This window comes from Protopterus annectens, chromosome 7.part0 (assembly GCF_019279795.1).
Source record: "Protopterus annectens isolate FY-2018-M chromosome 7.part0, PAN1.0, whole genome shotgun sequence".
NCBI lineage: Eukaryota > Metazoa > Chordata > Ceratodontiformes > Protopteridae > Protopterus > Protopterus annectens.
In genome coordinates, this window is record NC_056739.1 from 937649354 (window position 1) to 937667016 (window position 17663).

The window sequence follows — 17663 nt, forward strand, 5'->3', positions numbered from 1 at the left end:
ATGTATGGGAAGTGCATTTCTGATACAGGACAGCCTCTGGGAGACAAACATGCCTCACCAGCAGGTTGTGTTGATGTTGCATATTAGATTCAGGCGTATCATGCAGGTAATGCATGAGGGGTTAGAGTTACAGATATGGGGCAGCTGTAGTAGGGCAGGGTCCAACATTGCCTTGTAGGCATGACACAGCCCACCTCTGAGCAACCTGTTCTATACCAAGTGGAGCAATAGTGATTTGAGCCTGTCTGGATTTGACAGGTGTTGGAGGCCATGGATTACCTTGGTGAGGTATTTCCGTGGACTTTCCAGTTGGTGCAAATGTCTGGATAGGTACATAACAAATGAGACATTGTAGTAAAATGTTGTTGTACAGAGTGAGTGAGGAGTATAGAGAGGTAATGACCACCTTTTTTCTGGATGCAATCCCTTTACCTATGAGATGAACCACGTACAAGGCTTTACTGGCCACTGCCGCTACATGGTGGTTGAATGTGAAATTATCAACCTGACTACCTAGGTCTCTCAGCACAGGTTGTGTGTTTAGGGGTTGCTGTTGATGTGATAAACAGTGGGACCATGTCTTTGCCAAATGGTATAATGATACAGGTTTTTGCTTTTACCTTGAGGCCAGGAACTTGGCACCAGATTGTAGTTGATGTAAAGCCCTCTTGCAGTATTTTAACATTATTTGGGGAGTCAATGACAGCACCCAAACTACAGTAATCCACAGCACCCAACACAGTTATCTATAAACTTGGTCAGTACCTACAAATGTAGGTGGTGGTGGGTAGCTATTATGGCTACATACATGTGGGTTATTTGGGGGCAGCAGCTACTCACAGCCCCTTGAAATGTATACATATTGCACACACATAGGGAAGACTGACTATGTTTGCCACCTTATCAAATGCCCAGTGTGGGACACGTTTTGTAGTAACGTTAGAGTTGGCAGGAAAAAACATACAGCGAGTGCAACAGACACAACCTCACTTTTTTCACAATATAACAGCTTAGTTTTGGAGCATTTGCCTAGATTATGCTATTTCTCATAACATTTAGGTGTTTGTGTTGTAAAATGACTGCTTTATGCAAGTATTAGAATAATGTAGGAAATGTTTGTTGTTTTATACTATTGGGACATTTGCAAGTTTTTTGTTTTTACAGGACACACCTGTCCAAACATTGACTACAACTTGCACAGTAGGAGACGTGGTAACTGTAATAGTTTTTATAGGACACACCTGTCCAAACATGGACTGCAACTTTCGCAGTGGGACAGGTGATAACTGTAACACAGCCACACTGCTGCAAGGGAATACACACACACACACACACACAAACACACACACACACACACACACACACACACACACACACACACACACACACACACACACACACACACACACACTCATGAAATGGGGGTGGGTTTAACAGGTTTGCCCAGGCCCTTAAAATTTTATAACATGCAGGCAACACATCAACACTGCTACTAAAAAGATATGCTTACATAAATACACATACACTCACAGAGTTGGCAGTTATGAGTGCAGAACTCCTACCTATTTAGTTATATACACTATAGTACTATATACGTATCACATGCACCACACAGGTAGTGTGTCTGGAAAATGTCTAACTGTGCTTCTTAGGTGGATGACATCAGTATGCCCTGAAAAGGTTGCCAATGGGGGTTTCAAAGGCCCTTAAAATTGTATAACCGTCACACACCCACACTGCTATGAGGGGATATGCTTATACACATACACTCACAGCTGGTGGTTTGGAGAGTAGAACTCCTACCTATTTAGTTATATACACTATAGTACTACATACTTATCACATGCACCACAGAGGTAGTGCATTTGGAGAGTGTCTAACTGTGCTTCTAAGGTGGATGACATCAATAGACCCTGAAAAGGTTACCAATGGGGGGGATCATAGGCCCCTAAAATTGCATAAACATCTCACACAAACACACACACACACTGCTATGAGGAGATATGCTTACACACACACACACACACACACACACACACACACACACACACACACACACACACACACACACACACACACACACACACACACACACACACTCACAGAGGTGGTGGTTTGGAGAGTAAAACTACCACCTATCCAGGTATATACACTATAGTACAACATACTTACTGCCTGTGCCATGGAGCTAGGGTGCTTGGAGACTGTCTAACTGTGCTTCTAAGGTGGATGACATCATCTGGCCCTGGAAAGGTTGCCAATGGGGATTAACAGGCCCTTAAAACTGTATAACCTTCACACACACACGCAAACATAGGCAAGACAGCCCTGAAGAGATATGTATACATAACACACACACACACACACACACACACACACACACACACACACACACACACACACACACACACACACACACACACACACACACAGTTGGCAGTCTAGAGAGTAGAACCCCTACCTATCTAGTTATATATACTATAGTACTACTCGCTTATCACATGCACCACAGAGCTAGTATGCTTGGAGAGTTTCTAACTGTGCTTCTAAGGTGGATGACATCAGCAGGCCCTGTAAAGTAAGCCAGTTTGGTGGTTAACAGGTAGGCACGTGCCTCAGAATGTATTAGCATTCCACCCACATAGGCAAGACATACACACTGCTGCAAGGGGATATACATATGCACATGCACACACACAGATTTGCTGTTGCTGGCATTAGAGCCCCTACCAATCTAGTTATATAAACTATAGTGCTATGTACTTATAACATGTGCCACTGAACTTATGCATTTTTAAATTGTCTCAATGTGCTTCTAAGGTGGATGACATCAGCAGGCCCTGTAAAGTAAGCTAATTTAGGGGTTAACAGGTAAGCAAGGCCCTAAAAATGTATTAGCATTGTACACACACAGGCAAGACATATACACTGCTGCAAGGGGATATACATACACACATGCACACACACTGACAGAGTTGCCTTCATTGGGATTAGAGCCCCCCACCTATCTAGTTATGTACACTACAGTGCTACGTACGTATCACGTGCACCACTGAATTTTGGTGTTTTGAAAGTGTCTCAATGTGCTACTAAAGTGGATGACATCAGCAGACCCTGTAAAGTAAGCCAATTTGGGGGTTAACAGGTAGGCACGGTCCTTATAATTTATTAGCATTGCACACACATAGGCATGAAATCGACACTGCCGCAAGGGGATATACTTACACAGATGCACACACTCACAGTTGATGTTGGGATTATAGCCCCTACCTATCTAGTTGTATACAGTATACTGATATGTACATATTGCATGCAGCACACAGCTTATGTGTTTGGAGACTGTCTTCCACTGCTGTTGGGGTGGATAACATCAGCAGCTGTTGATAGGGAGGCCACTGTTGTGAGGACGCTAGTCACAGTGCCATAAAATGATTTGCTATTTCACAGACATAGGCCTGTTGGGTGTGTTGCATGATCTTACATGTGGAAAGTCTGCACACACACACACAAGGTGGTGGATGTGTGATTAGAACCCTTACCAAGCAATACACACTATATCTCCCCATACCATTTGGGAGCACCACTGGTAACAATTGGTGTGCATGTGGCTGTAGCACTACATCACTCTATACCTTTCTGTCTCTCTCTCTCCCTCTCCCCCGCTAATATATATATATATATATATATATATATATATATATATATATATCAAACTTTACAGATGCATATATTTATTTGACATTTGTTGTCTGGGTTGGTCCATCCGGGACAAAGCCCTTTTTCAGTGGAGACCAGGGGTAAAAAGCCCCTAAGTTACAAACATATGCAAGTACAATAGTATGATAAATAACAATGTAAAGAGAGTCCACAATACATAAAACTGCTTAGAGATTATATACAATGTTAGCTAACCACATATATTGTAGTAGTTAATTAGGGGAAAAAAATTACAGTATAGATAAAACAAAATAATAAGGAAGTTAATTAGTAGCAGTGAGAAGAGATTAAAGTGTGGAAGTGGTTTTTGACTCTCTACTGCTGAGAAGAGTGGTACCAGTTCAAAGAAAGTGTTGGGGTTGAAAGTAGGGAAGAATTTAGCAATGAAGAAGGGTGTGAAAGTTGGGATGGAAGTAGGGTTGGGTATGTGTAGGAGAAAAAGAAGTGAATGGTTGTTCTTAAGAGATGGGTTAGTCAGGGAGCTGATAGAGGCATAGTTTGTTTTTGATAAAATATATATTGTATATGTGCCACATACTGATAGATAAGGGTGATTATGTCTGATGGGGATAGGGAGAGACAGGTATACATAGATGTCTGTATGCACAGAGATATACTGACATCCCAGTTGTACAGGCAGATGAGGCTTCAGACATGTGCTGAAATTAGCTAAGCGTAAGAGCATGCCCAGTGTGACCATCAGTACTTACAAGGGGATTCCAGTCCAGACCTACCTGTACTCCAGTCCCAGTCCAGACCTACCTGTACTCCAGTCCAAGATTTAGTGTGCTACAGCCAGTTGGCTACTGCACATAATTACACAGTCCATCACCTCCCTGATAGCATGCCCAATGGATTCCCCAGCTGTGTGCTGGTCGTAATATCTGACTCATACCTAGAGTGTGTACAGATAGTATTAAACTGTACATGATTTTTCATTTTATATTTGGTACATTTTACATAGCAATGTGATTTCCTGGTACATCAGTGGCAGATCATGTTAAACTGATGTGAGGAACTGCTGACAGATATTTGAGTTACTAACTCCATACACAGCAGGGAACCTATGCTACTGTTCATACTGTTCTACTCTGCACTTTCTAAATTTGTCTGGCCAGTAGCTCATCCTTCTCTTTTTCTGTGGGCCTTCATTCTGCTCCTGTTCCTAGCTTTGTCCACAGTTGGAGCTCTATGTAGTTGTAGGTATGCTGTGAATGGGGTACAAGATATAACACCACACACAGTGTTACATTCTTCAAACCTCTGACTGTACCTGTTTTCCAGGATGTCCAGCATTGTGCCCCATATGTCTGCTCTGGTCCTCACACAGTTTGTGTTGCATTGGATTTGTAATGCTACATGGTGCCCATACCTCTCAACCTGTTAGAAGAAGACATCTGAACCAAGCCATATATAAAAGTGGGACACATGCCCAATAATAGGGACAATTTTTCAATACTGGTCTTACAAACTTAGTTGTTAGTATAACAGGTTTTGTATTGGCATACGTTTTCTGAAGGGTATGAAGTCTGCATCTCAAATGTCTATCATTATTTTCTAATGTCAACCTTTATTGATTTGCCACTAGTTTGCCAGAAAACTGCAATGTTATGAAAAATGGAACAGACATATGAGACAAAACTGTGGAAATTCTGCGTAAGTCTGTATATTTGAGAGGTATGCTGGTGCCCACTGACCTGTTGTAAGTACTGACACAGTTACATAATGGGCTTGACATCCTGCTCATACTCTGACTTCTTATAACCTGCTCTTCTACTAGCCACCATGTAGGTAACTCAAAGCTGTCTATGACTCCATGTCCCTCCATTATCTCTGGCTTTCTCCAGCATTCTTGCAGTTACAAATAGTGATGTATGGACAGTCTGTAGAATTTCTACCATAGGTGTAGCTGAGATTCAAAATAGTGGCATAGCCAGTCTCAAACCATGAGTATCAACCATGATAATGTACTTAGCCCACTAAGCCACAACAGCCACCTGACAGTGCAGTTTAATTCCTGACATTATCAAGTACAGACATACATAGCACATTGACCCCTGCATATTGTGGAAATGGAATATGTCACCAGGTTGATTGGGACAGCCCTGGGATTGTGTAGTCTGCTGCTATTACCTTGAAAACATAATGTTGCTACAGTTGTATGGGACAGCAGGTGTAATAGGGGTAGGGGACTCTAGCAATGACAGTCATGTAGCTGTCCTATAACCCCACTATTTGTCATTTCCCTCGCTTAGTGCAGTGGGTTTTGCTGCCTTGGGGCATAATGCATATTATGGGTCAGGCAGCATTGAGTTCAGAACTCCTGTTGTCCCACATAGCTGTCAGTTGTCTGCAGGTTTCCCAGTAGCCTACTCTACTCCCCAGCAAACATGCAGCAGGTCCATACATATGCTATGATAGTCTAGTACCCAATACATTTGTTGTAAAGAAGAGTGACTTACCTTTTGTCTGAAGCAGCTGAGATTACAGTGCTTCAGGGCCGACTCTGTCAGATGCATGCAATACACAGCCAGTACATGTTAAGGTACAGGTTGTGTGGTGTGGATGGCATCCTTTTTATTATCCACAAATGCCAGAAAGGTAAACAAACCAATAAATCCAAAAAGACAGCTCGCACCAGTTGCAGGCAAACGTTTTATTCAGAACAGCAGTGAAAGCTTGTAAGTGCTTTTGTCACAAGTTTAAAACAATACAGGAACTTCATCAGACAAGCTAAAAAGAGCTAAAACTGCATTTAAATAAAGCAAGGCATATTACATCATTTCATCTTTGCAAACTTAAAGGGAAATCATGCTTATAACTAAAGGCTGTGGTCCTGGATACCAAATGTAAAAATGTTACTTGTTACACAATACAAACTTAAATTGCTAGTATAATGTTTAAAAACATATAATAAAGGCATATTAAAACATATTAAACATTTCATAAATATATAAATACAGTTATACTAGTGCTTCAAAGGGCATAGAGTTAAGCACTCAGAACATACAAGTTCCTATGTAAAAATAACTTGAAATTGAAAAATGTATTAACATTTATCGTACCCATTCTTTTCTAACTAATATACTTTCACATTGCTTAACTATGTCATCATACTGAAATGGGCAAGACTGAAAATAAAAAATAAATAATAAAATAAAACGGCACTAAATGCAATATGTTCAGGTCAGTGGGTCTAGATATAAACATGTATATGCATGTATTCTAAGTTAATTCTGGGTTCATAGTCACATGAGTTGTTATAAAATAATAGACATCCACATATGGGAACAAATGGATGTCTTATCTATTTAACATCTTAAGCTTTAAAAGGCTAGATATAGATAAGTGGTCATTTAAGCCTGGCAAGTGTGTGGAGTCTAAACTGATCTGCCAAAAATAATTTGACTTTTTCTAACAGGAAAGGCCAGGCTCCTCCTGTTAATGAAAGGGATATGGTGTCCAGCACAGCAAACTTGAATTTGTGGCCAGTGTATTGATTAATGTGTTTTGCCAGAGCATTGACTACACAATGGTCCCTAATGTATCGAAGGTGTTCGCCTACTCTACTTTTAAGTTTCTGCTCAGTTTTGTCAATGTAAAAACATGGGCAAAACTCACAGAGACTTCCTTGTCAGAATTACAGTTGAATTTGTCCTTAATCCTTAGATGTTAAGTTGTCTATCTCGCCTTCATTCTTGCTGGATGGGTTCGGAGCCGACCTCGGCTCCGACTCGGCCACTCTAAAAGCTCGAGAGTTGGTTCCACCGGCTCGAGGCTCCCCTTATTTCCCACAATGCTAGGCGTGAGTTACCTCAGATCTCGTTTGCCGCTACAGCGATCAAGGTGTGTTTTCTACCGGCTCCAGGTTAGTGAAAGTTAGACTAGTTTAAATTCTTTAGACTTAAGCTAGCTTAGTGTATTTTTCTTTCCCCTTAGTGTAGTGGATATTATCCCTTCTACCTTTTATCCAGCCCCCTTTTTTTCCAAAGAACTTATAGTTCTTTCCCTAAGGCCTTCGGGCCCTTCCTTCCCTATCCTTAGGGTGTGTATGTGTTTGATTAGGGAGTTTTAACTTAACTTACCTTTAGTTTAAATAATTCCCTTTGAACCCCTATCAGTGTAATCTGTGTGTGTGTGTTTTCTGTGTGTGATTACACTTCGGTTCCTTGAGTATGTCCAAGGATACAAAGGTCTCAGGCTTCAAGAAGTGTGACTCGTGCTGTCAGAAAATGTCTCTGACAGACGGTCACACTTCTTGTGTGTATTGCCTGGGACCTTTACACCTGCAGGACTCTTGTGCTGTATGCCATGGCTTCAGCCCTAGAGTCCTGCAGGAGAGAAAAAATAAACTCATTTTGAGGGGTTTGATTAAGCCTGAAGGTTCCCTTTCTGTGTCATCGGGGAAACCTTCTAAGGCTTCCAAGACCTCGGCTCCAGCTTCAGAGTCGAGGCCTAAGGCTTCGAAGCCTACTGCTTCATCGGCTCTGGCTGAGTCTTTGACTGCAGTATCTGTGGTTTCCTCGGCTCCGGCCGGAGCCGAGGCATTAGAGATTCCTGGGTCGGCTCCGATCAGACCATCGGAGCCGACATCTAGAAAGAGATCGAGGTCACCGTCCCTTGGCTCCGTTCATTCGGCTCCAGCGTCTCCCCTGCTGTTTGAACGGAGCCACAGATCTCACTCCTCCAGGTCATTGAGGCTCTCAGATCACGACCTCCAGAGGGTAGTGAGTAGACTTTTGAAGTCCGAGGCACTGGCCCAAATGCTCCAGAGTCCGACTCATCAGTCGATGCCTCAACTTGTTCCAATAAATATTCCTCCTCCGACTCCTTTGAGCTTGGAGCCGGGGCGTCTCGGGACCGAGACTGTGGTAGTGTCGGAGCCGATACAATTGTCTTCGGCTCCATCGTCGGCTCCGATTTCTTCTTTTGAAGAATCTCGGCGCCGGGCTTCCCTCGTCGGCTCCGAGGGGGTGAGTGGCATCGGACCCTTGTCCGACCCTCTCCCTCTCGGTGCTTCGGCGTTGGTGAGTTCGGCTCCGACATCGGCCTCGGAGCCATCTCTGTCGGTGCCGAGGGAGGTTCTCAGCTTCTCAGAGCGGGGACCTCTGGCTCTGCCGGACAGGGGTGCGTTCGAGGTCATGCGGAGTGTGTTGGAACCTTGTTCGACTCCACAGTCAGCTCCGCCGCCTCCCTCTTCGGTGCCTTTGGTTATGTCGACTCACTCCCTCATCCCAGACCGCAGAGAGCCAGCTCCTCAAGAATCCCCTGTGGGGATCTCATCCTCTTCCGAGGCCTCCCCTGAATTGGCAGGGGAGCCCCCTAGGAAGAGAAAGTGTAAGAGGAAGCACATAGACTCACCTAAGTCTGTCACCTCTGACACAGATTTAGAGGATTCTGAGGGTTCCCCACGTTCTCCTTCTGAAGATGTCTCTTTCGCAGACATTCTAGAGATCCTGAAACAGAGGGGAAATTGGCCAGCCCTTAACCCTTCGAAGGATGAATCTGTGTATCTTGAGGCGTTTGGCTCTCGCCCTTCCACCTCCTGGGTGTCCCCCCCCCCTTTGATCCCCTCATGCAGGTGGTTGCAAAGAAGGCCTGGACGGCTCCTGATTCAGTGGACCCTACCCCCAGGAGACCTTCCAAATTTATAACAGCACCAACTGACAAGCAATTTCTCACAAAAGGTGTTTCTGTGGATGCTATGGTGGTAGCTGCTGCCACCAAGAAGGAACTAGCTGATCCTTCAGTGCCTGTTCATCCCCTAACAAAGAATCTAGGTCTATGGACAGGTACGGGAAGCGGATGTTCTCGTCAGCGACCTTTGCTATGAGTTCGCTGAACTACCTATGCCATTTTACTCGTCTTCAAAGAGACTTGATCAAAGAAGCGAGTGACATGTTGAAGGATCCTACGGCTGCGGGTTTTCAAGACAAGATGAACACTCAGCTGGCTACCCTGAACTCCATAGCTAACTCCTCCATGCGCCTCCTTTCTTATGCGGCTGATGGAGCGAGCAGGGCCGCAGGGACAGGTGTGGCCTTACGCAGGCATGCCTGGATGCGGCTATGCAACTTTGCGGACCCCTTTAAAACATCATTCACTAATTCCCCGTTTGATGGATCATCTCTTTTTGGTCCTCAAGTGAAAGAAACCTTGACTAGGTGCGAGACAGATGGCAAGACTCTTTCTGCCATCGGAGTCCATTTTTCTACTCCTTCTAGGCCTTACCCCAAAGGCCAGAAAAGTGGGAAAATATGGTTCCATAAACAATCTCAAGGGACTTCGCCTGACGCACAGAGTCGGTTCCCCGCCAGAGGCAGAGGGGGGAACAACAATGGTAGACGTCGCCCTAGAGGCAGGGGGTCCAGAACCAGGGCAACCGAGAAGCCTTCTCTGATAAGCCCTTCCAGCATCCCTGAGGTGTTGCCCGACTGCCCACCTTCGGAGGCAGTCGGGGGAAGATTGTCACTGTACCCAGAAGCCTGGCTATCCCTGACTCAAGACAAATGGGTACAGTCCATCATTTCGAAGGCTATTCCATTCCCTTCGCTCACATTCCAAACCAATCAAAAATCCCTTCCAGATGTTCCACCCGCTCAAAGGGATCTTGCAGCTTTGGAAATTTCAAAGCTGCTTGCAAAAGAGCAATTCAGCCAGTTCCAGCAGACCAGCAAGGATCCGGAATCTACTCCAGGTTCTTTTAGTTCCAAAGAAAACAGGGGACTGGAGACCAATTTTGGATCTCAGTATCTTGAACAAGTCAGTCAAGAAAACAAGATTTCGGATGGTCACGCTGCAGTCCATCCTTCCCCTATTGGGAAAGGGAAACTGGATGTGCTCTATAGACCTTCAGGATGCGTACTATCACATAAAAATGAACAGATGCTCCAGAAGATTCCTCCGCTTCAGGCTGGGAACCAGTCATTTTCAATTCAGGGCCCTGCCCTTTGGTCTCACCACTGCCCCCGGTGTTTACCAAATGCATGGCAGTGGTAGCTTCTCACCTGAGACGTCAAGGATTCCAGGTGTTTCCATATTTGGACGACTGGCTCCTCACAGCTCCCACCAAGCATCTTCTTCTATTGGCCAGGGACTACACCTTTCGCATTTGTCAAAATTTAGGCATTTTAATAAATTGCGAAAAGTCTGTTTTGTCGCCTTGTCGCACTATTACCTTCATAGGCAAATCTAGACACAGTCAACATGTCTGCGAGACTAACAGATCAGAGAATAACAGACATACACAAACTGGTCTCGCTCCTCTTCAGCAGCAACAGAATCAAAGCCAGGTTAGTTCTGAAAGTGTTGGGGATTATGGCGGCTACCATACCTCTGCTTCCATTAGCCAGATTCCACATGAGAATCCTTCAATGGATGCTCTTCACGCAATGGTCATACCAGCAACTTCCGATGTCCCACACCATTATGATTACGCAAACATGCAGAAATCATCTTCTGTGGTGGATGTCTTCCCCTCAGCTCTTATTGGGAAGACCCTTTGTCCCTTCCCCTCCGGTTGCTACTCTGACAACGGACGCCTCCCTGATCGGGTGGGGGGGGGCATTATCAGGGCAGAGCTGTCCAGGGCACATGGCAACCAGACGAATGCCATTTGCACATAAATGTTCTAGAGATGAGAGTAGTGCTTTTAGCATTGCAAGCCCTTCAAGACTCTCTTCCCTTGGGAACGATAGCAATCCAGACGGACAATATGTCTGTAGTGTGGTATATCAACAAACAAGGCGGAACCAGGTCCTACCCCCTGTGTCAAGAAGCACTCAGACTGTGGCAATGGGCGATTTCTTCTCAGCAGTTTCTGATAGCAATGCACATCCCCGGGAAGTCCAATCAAATCGCGGACAAGTTGAGCAGAGCTATCCTCATGCCTCACGAGTGGTCTCTGAAAGACTCTGTTGTGAGAGAAATTTTTCTAAAGTGGGGTCAGCCTTGCTGCGACCTTTTTGCTACTCCCCAAAACAGCAAGTGCAGAGATTATTTCACCCTATTCCCTTTACCAGGCCAGCCCAGCAGAGACGCTCTAGTCCAAGTTTGGCCCCGGGGACTTCTGTATGCATTTCCTCCCTTCCCACTAATCTCTCAAGTGATACAGAAAGCTATCGCTCAGAAGGCCTCGTTGATCCTCATTGCTCCTTACTGGCCTCGACAGGTTTGGTTCCCCTTTCTACATAATTTTCTGTTGGAGCAACCTTGGCATCTGGACCTAGTTCCAGATCTTTTGATCCATCAGTCGGGTCAGTTTCATCGCTCCCTTCCCTCTCTGAACCTCACTGCTTGGTTCCTCCAATTCCAACCTTAGCCAGGCTTCCTCAAATATCTCACTCTGTCCGAGATATTTTGATAGCTTCCCATAAATCTTCCACTCGAAAGATTTATTTGAGTAAGTGGAAACGTTTCGCCTATTGGGCTCAAGGAAAGGACATAGATCCTTTCACTGCTTCCATCCAAATGGTCCTTGATTTTCTAGCTGAACTCTTCCATGCAGGTTCATCTCCTTCTACTCTTAAAGTTCAATTGGCAGCTATTTCTAACTTTCATGTGGGCATTTCAGAGTCTGCCATAATGTCCCACAAGCTTTGCAAAGCCTTTTGAAGGGAGTTTTTCTACTCAGACCTCCTATAAGAAATCCTCCTCCTCCTTGGGACCTAAATTTAGTTCTTAGTTCTTTGATTCTTTCCCCTTTCGAACCTGCAGCCTCCTGTTCTTTAAAATTGCTATCATGGAAGACACTCTTTCTGGTAGCTATTACTTCAGCTAGAAGAGTTTCAGAACTTCATGCACTCAGCTGTCGACCTCCTTATCTGTTGTTCCATAAGGACAGGGTATCTTCTGAACCAACCCGTCTTTTTTACCTAAGATAGCCTCGGCGTCTAACCTAAATCAAACTGTGTTTTTTCCAGAATATTCTAACAGGTCTGAACAAAAATTGCATTGGCTAGATGTTCATCGTCAGTTAAGGTACTATTTGGATAGAACCAAACAATTCAGAAAATCTGACCAGCTGTTTGTCTCTTATGCAGAAGGCAGAAAGGGACTTTCAGTTTCAAAGGTATCATTATCTAGATGGCTAACATCTCTGATTTCCCTTGTTTATGAAATTAGACACCAAAAGCTGCCTAACAAACCTAAAGCCCATTCTACCAGAGCATTGGCTACTTCTATAGCCTTCCAAGACAGACTGCCTATTGACACCATTTGTGCAGCGGCTACTTGGGCTACTCCTCACACTTTCATTTCTCATTATAAGTTGGATTTAGCTTCTAGGCATAGAGCTAACTTTGGTTCCACTGTTCTCAAAAGTCTGTTCCGTTAGGCCACCCGGGACAAGGTGCTAGGGACGCGGTCCCATCCAGCAAGAATGAAGGCGAGATAGACAACTTAACATATAGAAGTTATGTTCTTACCATAACGCTCCATGTTAGTTGTCTTCTTCGCTTCTTCTTGCGTCCCACCCTCCTTCCCCCTGGTCTGGACAGACCTAGAGGAGTTTTGATTGTGACCTCTCTTTCTACCACCTCTTTACTTTAGGTATATGCTGCTGTGCATATTTTCCTGGATCAGGATGTAGGTCACCCTTCTCTTCTCCCTGGTTTATAGAGGTGGACTTTGTTTATAGTTATTCTGTTACTATTATAAGCTGGGCCTAGCTTACAAATGAGATCTGAGGTAACTCACGCCTAGCATTGTGGGATATAAGGGGAGCCTCGAGCCGGTGGAACCAACTCTCGAGCTTTTAGAGTGGCCGAGTCGAAGCCGAGGTCGGCTCCGAACCCATCAAGCAAGAAGAAGGCGAGAAGAAGACAACTAACATGGAATGTTATGGTAAGAACATAACTTCTATTTTCATGCCGTTTATAGTGATTTCATTTCCCTCTAATATGTAGGGGCAAAACTTACATGAACCACATTTATGCATGTAACCTGCCTTATGTGGTTTATCCTGGTGTTCTAATAGGGATTTCATGTCCTGCCCTTTACAGAAAACACAAGTGGGTTTGTTCCCCAAAATGGCTCTCAAGTCTGTTTCATTTATTAGCAGTTTTCTGTTCTTGTCTAGGATGTTCTTAATAGAGTAGGCATCAACTGAAAAAGTAGTAAGAAAACAAGATTTAAACAAGCTAGTATAATTTGTCTCTGTCGTTGAAACAGCTACATTTGGAGTAAATTCAACCATTACACTCATGATGGAATTATGGGTGGAATGGTCACTATGGACCACTTCTGTGTCCAGGAGGGGGGTAAAGTAGCCACTCTCTCATTTGACCAAAACTTCATTTTTAATATTGTCAGCTAGGTTTTGAGGATAACCTCTTCTGAGAAGCATGTCACACAAATTGTCACATTCATTCAGAAAGGCCCCTTTTAGTGAGGTAATTCTGGCAGCTCTAACAAATTGGCCTTTCAGAATGGCCCTTTTCTGTGTAAAAGGGTGGCAACTGGTAAAGTGAGAGAGCTTTAGTTATGAGCATGATTTCCCTTTAAGTTTGCAAAGAGGAAATTATGTAATATGCCTTGCTTTATTTAAATGCAGTTTTAGCTCTTTTTAGCTTGTTTTATGACTTGCAGCTGATTTGGCTCTACTCTCATCACCAGGTGTTGCTTTGATGTGGACATGAGTGCAGTCTATGGCACCCAGTACCTCAGGGTAGTGTGATACATGGTGGAAGAGACGCATATTACTGGCCCTCTCCTCAGGGGTGTAGGGTAAATATATGTGCTCACTGGCATGTGTTTGCATGGCAGCCAGAAACTGGTGGAGTAACCTGGCTGGAGATGCCTGTGAGACCCCCATCATGTCTCCAGTAGGTCTGTGAAAAGTACATGTAGCTAGTATTCTAAGGGCTACACATACATTTGTTTCCACTGGGATGGCGTCCTCTTTGTTGGCTCTGCGTCTGACTTGACGGCGGAAAAGCTCGGTGAGTTCTTGTAGCATGTCCCTGTCCCCTCTATAGCACTCTGCTGTCTCCAGCTCATCTAACCCCTGGAAGGATACCCTGGGCCTGAACACTCTTTTCCTTCTCAGTCTAGGCCTATTGTCAGCATCAGCACCAGCAGTGACCTCAGCCTCTAGCACATACAGATGCAAAAGAGCAGCAGCAGCCTCTATAATTTTGTCAGTTAAAATTCTCAAGTGTGTACTCCAGTGGTGCAGAGTATGTGGGAAAAAAACAGATTGAAGGGTATATGCATACTTTATAGTGGTGAGCTGCAGATGCAGCCTGTGTAATTGGCTGACTGTGATGCATTCCACCTGCCAGGTCTATTATTAAAGGTTTTGAATGGCCCAGTGTCAGTAGAAAGGGGTTTATCATTCATTTATAGTTAATTGGCTTTCCTAGGCTATTTCCTTGTATTTTTGTTTAATTTTTTCACTGCTAAGAACTGGGGCATGGCACGCAAACCTGCAGCACTAGCATAATGAGTACTCAGAACTTTAGACACACTCCCATGCACAGTCACACTCAGCTTTGCTGCTTAAACTAGCTAAAACATGCTCCAACAAAACATAGCAGCAGTGGATACACTTCCCTGCTTAGCTGAGCACAAACAGGCACCACTGAGCTCCAATCCACTTACATACATCGTGACACACCCTTTTGATGTCAGCTACCTGATCAACTAACACCAAACACAATTCTGTCCCTACACGGGTTGTATCTGCTTACACAGTAGCCCATTTTGCTATTCAGTAACCGTAGCTCATTTGCATACACCTAATTAAATATACCCTGGATACTTCACTACTCCAGGGCCTGCCTCCTTAGCAACCAGTGAAACCTGTCATTGTACACTCTGCATGCAGGGCACTATAATGCATTATTTTTGCAAATGTCTCATTTTCATTTTTCCATAATGGCATGTTTGTGCATTACTGCACACCATGCAAATGTAATATATGAACTAAAAAAATAATATTTTTTTTATTGATTTGCATTGCTTTTTGGACTCACTGGTCATAGTTTTGGCCATTTGCATGCCTACAGTGCAATATCTAACCTTCTTTTGGGGCTTTTACCTTTGTTTAAAATTTACATTTCAGTACACATTTTTTCTGTGTAAATTTCTGACACTTATATGACACATACACGGGTGCCTTTCTGTTTATTGGATTGCAAATCACCCTCATTTGCATGGATTTCACTAACTTATGAGGAGATATACATTTCATGGTCACTTCCATGTCCGCACCCCTGTGCACACTCCTCTGCTCTGTTTATTGGATCGCTCGGCTGCTGGTTTCTATGTTGGGGCCATGCCACTATGCCTACATGGATGATCACTCAGTGTAGGCTTTATTGAATTCCCCCCAATATTTTACTGGTATCTGAGTTTATTTATAGAAGGCTTTTTTGTTAGTAGTATCAATAATCAATTTATTTTCATAACACATTTTAGTTTTTCTAATTTCCTTTTTCAAATGTCCACAAATGATATTAAACTTCCTCTTATTATTTAATATTTTATACTTCCTTTTTTTTCTATATGACCTGTTTATTATTTTACTCCACCAATTTGGAAAAGTGAATATCACACTTATAATTCACAAAAGCTTTATGAGAGTTACATAGCAAATTTTCCAGGTCTAAATACCCATAAATATGTTCTGTAGATGACAATAAGCAATGCCAATCAATTTTATTAATTTGTCGTATTAAATCATGACAATCCTTTTTTTTTAGTAACATACTAGACAGTGTGCTAGACAGGGGTCCAGAGAAGTAAATTTTGTGGGAAGAAATATCCAGGGAATTGTTATGGCTAGGCTTGTATAGGCCCTAGGGCCGATAGCCTAGTACCAACCTATGAACCTATACCTTATCCATGGAGGTTTATTGGAGTTATTAATTCAAGTTTAAAAGCTATAGAGCTATTATCAAACAACCCATTGGTTGAAGTACCAGAACATATGTTATTTTCTCAGGATAATTAGTTACTACCAGGTCAAGAATGCTATTTCTCTTCATATTACAGGAAAGCAATTGAGTCATCCTATAATAAGGGATTGTATTAACAAATTTCCTTTCAAGTTTGTAGTTAGCAGACACAGTATTCCATTGAATTACTGGCTAATTAAAATCCCGAAGTAATATTATCAAGGCAGTCATCTAGATTTAATAATTACTTCTAGTGGATATCAGAATCCATTACAGTAATTCAGTAACTTAAATAAATGATGAACACCTTGAATTATCTTTATTCAAAAGTTTGACAATGATAGTTTCAAAATCACTAATCTGTCAAACAAGGCAAGAAGACATTTTATGCACCGATAATATAACTTCTCATCCCCTTTTATTCTTCTGCAAGATATCATATTTAATAAAGTTATTCTTAAAGAAACAAGATGTCCCATTTTTCTTTTATAGCAACTATGTCATACTTCCCTTCTGCAACTATACCATTGTGTTCATCAAATATATTACTTACTCTTTGCATTAGGGAAAAAAAAAACACTATATAGGTCTCGTAATCTTTCTATACCTAGCGCTTGATTCGATAACCTTTTTTATTTATAAAGAATAGCCAACTCAGTTAGTAATTCTACCAGGCATAAATGAAGCTCCATATGAATTTAGATGTAACTTGTTCACTGAAAAATGTATCAGATCATAAATGCTGTCTTCCCAATATATGGTCAGCTTTGTGCTGTACACCAATGAAAGCTTCTTAAGCAATTGCTAAATAAGCTATATTTAGCACATCCATTCACCAGTGTAATGGCATCATTTCACTCAACACATATTTAACTTTTAATGTTTTCAAATACTCATTTATATTCAGGATTGACAACTTCATATAATTCAGTGGTGTACATCTGAGATCATTTGACTGACATAAGAAAGATATCGAGGTGTCCTAATGGTTAAGGCATTTGCCTTACAACCACAAGGTACAGGGTTTAAGTCTCACAAGGGATGATT